The sequence below is a fragment of the Hyalella azteca genome, unplaced genomic scaffold (genome assembly GCF_000764305.2).
Source record: "Hyalella azteca isolate HAZT.00-mixed unplaced genomic scaffold, Hazt_2.0.2 contig5452, whole genome shotgun sequence".
Taxonomy (NCBI): domain Eukaryota; kingdom Metazoa; phylum Arthropoda; class Malacostraca; order Amphipoda; family Hyalellidae; genus Hyalella; species Hyalella azteca.
In genome coordinates, this window is record NW_025935642.1 from 15,496 (window position 1) to 23,776 (window position 8,281).

At 38.2% G+C, this 8,281-nt stretch overlaps 1 pseudogene; it reads left to right on the top strand.

Annotated features, from left to right (window-relative positions):
* Window positions 1-326: 326 nt before the first annotated feature.
* Window positions 327-7,141, top strand: LOC108674640 (annotated as a pseudogene).
* The last annotated feature ends 1,140 nt before the right edge of the window (window positions 7,142-8,281 follow it).

An 8,281-nucleotide genomic window follows, 5' to 3' on the forward strand; every position in this document is an offset into this window, starting at 1 on the left:
AATGGATTCAATTTAGTCGTTTTTGATTTGAAATTGGTCTCAGTTCTTTGGACTAGGAGCGTAAATTTCAGTGTAAAACCTATTAAAATTTTACGTTTCCATGTGGATTTTGATGCTGTTAGGCGTGGGGAGGAATGTAGTGGTGTGGCTTGTGTATCATTATCTATGTCACTGCACCATGCATTCTTTCCACTCACCTGTGTCCTCTCTTTCCAGACTCATGAATGTGGATTATTGGTTAGCTAGGCTTTTCAGACCTAATGCATGTACTTTGATGAGTCTTGTTATGTCCTGCTGCATCCTGGTCTCTGGAGCTAACATAAGTCATGCCGTGCACCTTGGTCTTGCTGTGTGTCTTGACCTTGCTGAACATCCTGATCCAGCTGCGCAGTGTTATCCTGCTGCACGCCTTGCTTGATCGTGCTGTCCACTGGTTATCTGCATTCCCTTGCTGGTGACCCTTATGGGTGACTGGGTGAGTGATGACACATGCCGATACTCTTTGTAATGCCAAGCTTTGGTATGTATCAATGTAATTGTGTTCCTTGCTAGAATAGGTGTTGGTGCCAATGTCTGTGTATAATATTTTATTATATGATACTGCATACTTCTGTGCCTTATCCATTTGCACACCTGTCACACACTGATAGCCGGTTTCTGCCTCCTATTTACTTATAGGGCATCAAGGGTCAAGTTAAAATACTGAGCACTGAGCCAAGCAGATGGGCCTTCCTTGGTAAACTTCAAGAGTCTTGAGTGAGGTGGAATTCATCCTTGTGGTGAGACTTTTACTGCGACTGACTTCACAACTTCAGTGAAGCAGCCAGGAAATGAGTTGACCGGTCCACCTGTTGAATACATCCTGCCAGTCCTAGGAGTGCCCACTCCTCATGCAAATAACAAGTTGTGACAGTGTACTGATTACAGGGGGATTCATGTGCGCAACCTGCGGAGTGAAAGCTAGTTTTACAAAGCAACAGTGATTTTAAGGCATCCATTTTATCTGGCACGGTATGTGCGTGTTTTACCCAAAAGCCAAGTAAACACCCAATTTTAGCCTGTGAGTGATAGGCTGATTTCCTTGTCCGCATCAGGGTGTGTGGTCAGTTGTCTCGTATCAATGGTGTTTTAAATCAATTATTTTACTTACACATGACGACAAACCCCATTGAGTGTATTGACTTACCTTGAACACTTTAGTGGTTATGTTTTAGGGAGGCGTACTGTTGATTGTGTTATACGTGTTGGACTGCTCAAATAGCTGAATAATTGAATCTACGATTATCCAATTTGTGGTTGAACTGTGCATCATTAGCCAAATTATTTCATATATTTTTGTATCATCCTAACCTTACTAACCCCATCTCATCCTGTGCTGCAGTGCATATCAGCATCTGTGTTGTCAGCGGCGCTAGCATCTCCTAATATATCTTCCTTGGCAGCGCCAGGTGGTTTTAGTAACCTAACCTGCCCGTAGTATCCAGGGCCATACTGTGAACCTCTTTAATATCAATATTAAACATACCGGGACCGTCGCCCCCTTACAACACCTCCCCCCTTACGGGATCTTTTGCGAATGCATAAATCAATGTACAGAGATGGTTCTAGTACCATTTGATGCGTCAGAAAGTACTAAGCTTTAAGATGAGCCTAAAAACTGGAAAAGCCAAAATTAAAACCTTTGGACATAGTCGCTCCCCTAAAGAGTTAATTGCCTGTCCTATCTATGCAATTTGAATGGGATGATAGACAATCTCATTCTAATTGGCTCTCAACAAATAAATAAGTTTCCCAATGCACAGCATGGCACCCCAGAATTATGTTATTAACAAACTCACATCATTTGCAAAATGTGGCAATATTTATGTATGTAAGTGTGTTTTTTTAGAAGTAATATTAAACAAATTTCAGTTATTTATTCTAGCAAAAATGATTAAAATTTACATTTTTCTACAGGGCACTGAAGCAATGAGTGAATCAAACAGTACACCCACCACAACAGCTGCTGGTAGCAGTAGTGTGGTTTCAGACGGTGCTGCAAGCAACAGCAGCATCAGTAACAGCCAACAGCGACTTAGACCGACAAATTGAGCAACTACGCGAGTGTGAGATAATTAAGGAGAATGAAGTCAAAGCTTTGTGTGCTAAAGCACGGGAAATTTTGGTTGAAGAAAGCAATGTGCAGCGTGTGGACAGTCCTATAACAGTGAGTAGTTGATTTCACTATATGAAGTTAGCTTTTAAGTGAATTTTATTCAATATTGAAGTGTTGCCAATACATACCTACATGTTGAATACCTATACATTTTGATTTCATCATTGGCATCATAATTTAGGTCATTGGGGTGCTTTTGAAGTTAAAGTGTTTGTGAATATTCCTTCCAATTGTCTATTGAAAAATCATTGAGAATTCCTAGCAGTTTTTTTTTTTTTTGCTTTGCAATCATATATTGTCTGAAAATGTAGCTGCTTGAGATCGAAAAGTCTATAACAGTTGTTATAGTCAATATTCTGTGTATTTTTCAATTCAATTCAGATACAGTATTAGTATTTATTTCACAAAAAATTTTCACTACCCAACACACAATGATATGGCAAAGATTTGCAACAGTAGCACATGTATGCTACCAACATGTTCTCAGCATACCTACCTACTTCATGTGATAATCAAAATTAAGATATAAGGTTAATAATGATATATTTTGAGCTAATATCAGCTAGGTATATTGGTGGAATGCAGTGGTAGGTACCTGGTGGTAAGCGGGAACTTAACCTTTAAGTAGCATTTAGTATAGGTATCATTAAAGTCATATATATATCCTGTATTACCTCAAAATATTATACTTGATCACAAATGCTTGCAAATACTGGTTATGAGCAAAGTTTAGTAAGAATATTGTTACTTTTTTTAGTTAAATTTAATTATTTTGATTCACCTGCAAAACCATATGCACTTCATTTACTCGAATAGAAAGCTATTTTATAACACATAAATATTTACACTCCAGTAATATTAATCATTGACTTTAATAATTCTTTAATGAAGAATAATTAAAGAATTAATCTTCTTTCTTATTCTGAAATTATTCTTTAATGTCTTACAAGCCAGATGGTTATGTACTATATTTTATTCCTGTTTCTGTTTTTTTTCTGATTTTTTTTTTTTCAATTCCCATGGACAATTTCTTGCTGCATTTTATTGCTTCTTTTTTTTGTATTTTAGTTTTCTTACATTTAGTGAAATTTCCAACTAATTTTGGTTTACTTATTGGCATATTAGTATGAAAGTTTTTCTCTAATTTAATAATTTTCTTGCAGGTCTGCAATGTCCCGTACATAAATTATCTTTTTATGGGGAATTTTGTTGACAGAGGCTTCTACAGTGTTGAAACATTCTTGTTGCTACTTGCTCTACAGGTGAAGTATTTCTTATTCCCCAAGAACCTCTGTGTTTTATGGGTTCATTTGATTATTGTATTTATGAAGTTTGTAAATAAGAAGCATGCATATAAATTTGTGTGTGTTTTGGTTTGTGTAAGTAGTCGTGACACGATCTACAATTTCCAGTAGCAGGTTTAAGAATGCATTACCTATGTCCATATGCTACTTTGGATAACACTGTGGATGTGTTCTAGAATCACTCGATCAGAATTTTTTTGTCTTGAAAAAAAAAATATATCTATTATTTTCTTGTCTGTAAACAGTTGTATAATACATTTTTGTGAGAAGCAATGTCATTTCTTGCTCACTCTTAATTTTACTCTAATATTTGTTTCATATTCCAGGTCAGGTATCCTGATCGTATCACCCTTATTCGAGGCGATCATGAGTCTCGTCAAATTACGCAAGTTTATGGTTTTTATGATGAGTGCCTGCGCAAGTATGGCTCCAGCACAGTGTGGCGCTACTGCACTGAGATCTTTGACTATCTCAGCCTCTCTGCCATTATTGATGGCAAAGTAAGTTGATGAACCTATGCTAATGGCATTTGTGATTTGACTATCTCGCCCTCAATGCCATCATTTATGGCAAAATAAGGATACAATATATGGTATATGTAGTTGACTGTTGACTTACTTTGGCGTAGTTGACACCAGCTACTGCCCAAGAACCAAGAACATTAGCTCTACTGGAGCTACTGCCTAAGAACATCATGAAGTGCCGTGCACTGCGACTGCTCTACGTTAGCTCCTGCTACAATATATAGGAAGAAATTAATACTCGATACTGGAACAAGAGAACGCATAAGCTACGAAATGGCTGAGTGAATTGTAAAGAGCCCACATGTTAATTACTGAATTACCTTCATAGCATCCCGGCCTTGAAATATCTAATTCTGAACCTCCAAATCAAAATGAAATCATAAGACCTGCAACGACTAATTAATAAAAGCACTGGGTCTACCTGGTCCAAAGAGAAATACACAGCAAATTCGACCCAACAAGCTGTAGAAATGAATACATCATGACAAACTTTGCATGAACTTCACGTACTAATTATTAATGTAGTGTGGAAACTGATGCACTGCAGCGCCGTCTCACCAGCTGACATACTGTATAATAGGGGGACTTGTACCATTTTTAGTGCTTACCTTTTTGTGAGACAAATAGTCAAGTAGTAAATAGGTATATAAAATATATCTCTTTATTGAATTTGTAGGTAATCCCATGGTGCTTCAAGAGCTATCAACACAATTTTATAACGCAAGAAATTTTTGAGTATAGGGTTTTTTTTCTTAAATTGTTGAAACGGTCCAAGTCACCCTGTCAGTGGCCAAGTCTTCCATTTTACCGTGTCACGTGCAAGAATCCCGAAATTGCAAGTTCAAACCCAACATAGTCACTGACAAGCTGAGAGACAGACCTGGCTAAGAGATTTCAATAGTAAACAGTTTGTGGTCTTGCAAATGACCACCATGAAAGAACCATCAAACAATTACTGACAAACCTTGATCTGCCACTTAAGCACATGTGAAGCACTCATCTGCATGTGTCCTAAAGGACAACACATCTGTCATTGATTTATTTATCTGAGCCTCATTACTCATGACATTGTAGATGAAGTGTAGTAAGAGAAGATTGACGATATCTTTGGTTGTGATCATTTCCCAGTTGTTAAAGGCTACGAAGTGTAACAACCCGAAACCACGCCAGTATGTACGATGTATCATGAAAAGATTGGTAGATTATTGAGGCACTAACTTGCATTAAGAAACCAGAGGACGAATGGCCTGTGGGCTAGATGACTGCAAACCATCATAGACATTTGATGGTTTGGCGTAGCTGATCATCGTACCTTCGGTGCAAAACGAATGATGTCTTTCAAAAGTGCTTCAAAAAACACTACCATTCCTTAGTATATGTTTCGGACGTACGACGTAGCAGTCCCAGGCCACGATGGATCGCCGCCTCTGACTATCGCGCATCCGCCCTCATTTGGGCCACCTGATGCACGATGCTGTTGCTTGCTTCTCGCCGCTGGTAGTGTTGCAGGGGAGCTTACCCATTACCACTACTTGAGTATATGTTCAACTTTTATAAATGGAATTGACTTGTTGCATATTTCAAATAATCTTTGGTTCATTTATGTTAATTGGGAAGTATGATCTTCAATCCTTATTTAGAATACCAATAATTAATGTCTAACTCTGCATTTCCAGATATTCTATGTCTGGATTCCATATTTAGAATGTCAGTAATTCTTGTCTAACTCTGCATTTCCAGATATTCTGTGTCTTGAATCCTTGTTCAGAATGTCTAAAATTCATGAATGCTCCAGATATTCTGTGTACACGGAGGGCTCTCGCCAAGCATCCAGTCGCTGGATCATATCTGCACGATCGACCGCAAGCTTGAGGTGCCCCATGACGGCCCCATGTGCGACCTGCTCTGGTCTGATCCTGAGGGTGAGACAACCTAGACGCTCTTAATGCTCAACTCTCATGTTAACACTATCCTCCTATGCTCTACTCTCATGTTAACACTATCCTCCTATGCTCAACTCTCATGTTACTCACTATCCTCCTATGCTCAACTCTCATGTTAACACAATCCTCCTATGCTCAACTCTCATGTTAACACAATCCTCCTATGCTCTACTCTCATGTTAACACAATCCTCCTATGCTCAACTCTCATGTTAACACAATCCTCCTATTCATTGTTTCTAATTCTAGCGTTTGATACGGCTCATTTTTGGCGAATTTTTGAGGATATTTCGTATTTAACAGAACAGGATATTTCGTATAACAGAGGATATTTCGTATTGAGGATAACAGAGGATATTTCGTATTTAACAACCTCTAGATTGCTTCTGTGGCGTTTAGAAAAGTGGTACGACTTCAAACTGTTGTATATATGTGCGTTAGAGCATGGTTAGTTCATGCTGATTCATTCTTCATTTTAAAATCCGTGTTTCAGACCAATTTTCACAAATTTAAAAATATTACTCAGTACTCACTGCAGTGAGTGAAAGAGATCACATTTTCTCGTCCGTCCGTGAAGTTACGGACAGACAGACAGACGGACGGACATGACGAGCTCAATATCGCCTTTTTTCCATAATGAGAAAATGCGCTAAAAACTTGTATATGTTCTAGTAATTACAAAGGAGTCTAGTAGTTTACTTGTACATTTGATTACTATTATATTTTCACTTGAATGCTTATTTTGTGACTATTTACCATGAGGAAATAAATGTCTAAATTTTGACAGCCTCGTTTTACCTACTGGCAGCATTGATAATGTCGGGGTTTAATTATTAATTACCTACTCGTGTATTGACTTACCCTTGGATGATATTCACATTACCTTAATTAAGCTTTGCATAGAAGTTATTAGTGTGCCATATGGGCAGATGCCCAAGGCTGGGGCGTGTCTCCTCGTGGCGCCGGCTACCTGTTCGGCAGCAATGTAGTCGCTCAGTTCAACGAGACAATGGACTTGACATGATCTGTCGTGCTCATCAGCTTGTCATGGAGGGGTACAAGTGCACTTCAACCACACTGTCCTCACCGTGTGCTCCGCCCCCAACTACTGCTACAGGTACGTGGCCATTGAGTGGTACAAATGGCACTTCAACCACACTGTCCTCACCGTGTGGTCCGCCCCCAACTACTGCTACAGGTACGTGGCCATTGAGGGGTACTAGTGGTACTTGCACCACATCACATCTCGTGGGCTGCCTCAGCTATAGTTATAGTCAAGGGAAAGTAGGGGTACAGTGGAACACTTTAATTATTTATATAGTAAAGGGTAATATTTAACAACACTTCAGGGCCGTAATGACATAAGTCAGTGCATGAATCAACTCGGCAAAGAGACGTAATGTACCCTTTAATGCAGAGGCCTCCAAACTTTTTTCACCGAGGGCCATGAGCAAGCTTTCTAAAACCTTCGCGGGCCGGTCACGCCCATTAACTGTTTTTAGTTCATGCGTAACCAGAAATAAACGCTGCACTCAATTTTTACAACACTTCTCTTTAACTTCACTTCTTGTTTGTTTGTTTGTTTGTTTGTTTGTTTGTCTGTCTGTCTGTCTGTCTGTCTGCTACAAATCTTGTAATCGAAATTTAACACACTTCTACTTATCCTATCGATCTGAAATTTTGCACACTTGTGTAAAGTTGGAGACAATGCATGAATCAAATGTCAAAATAAATGATTTTGAAAATTAAATTTTTTTTTTCAATATTAAAAAAATTGAAAAAATAATTTTGTCAGCTACAAATCTTATAACTGATATTTGACACACTTTTACCTGTCTAATTTATCTGAAATTTTGCACACTTGTGCGAAGTCAGAAGCAATGCATGAATCAATTAACAGAATAAATAATTTTGAAACAAATTTATATATTAAAAAGTTGAAAAATTAATTTTTTTAATATTCGAAAATTAAATGAGAAATTCATTGTACATCTGTAAGATTGGAGATACTGGATTCTTTGGAAGTGTTGTCTTTAAAAAGTAATTTTTAAACGTATATTATTGTACACATAATGTTGAACTATTAGATATCCTCGGCTGGACGGAACCGGCCCGCGGGCCGTAGTTTGGAAACCCCTGCTTTAATGTATAGGATTATTGGCCGGAGCACGGCCAATTACATCGCTACGTTGTTCGCGGCGTCTGGAGCGCTGTTCTGCATTCATTGTATCAGCTCTTCTTATGATACCAATATTATATTACAGAACCTCGCTTATATGTCGTCTCATTGCTGTGCATGTATAATAAATAGACATTTATACAGATGACTTTTAGTAACAATGATACTTATTTATTA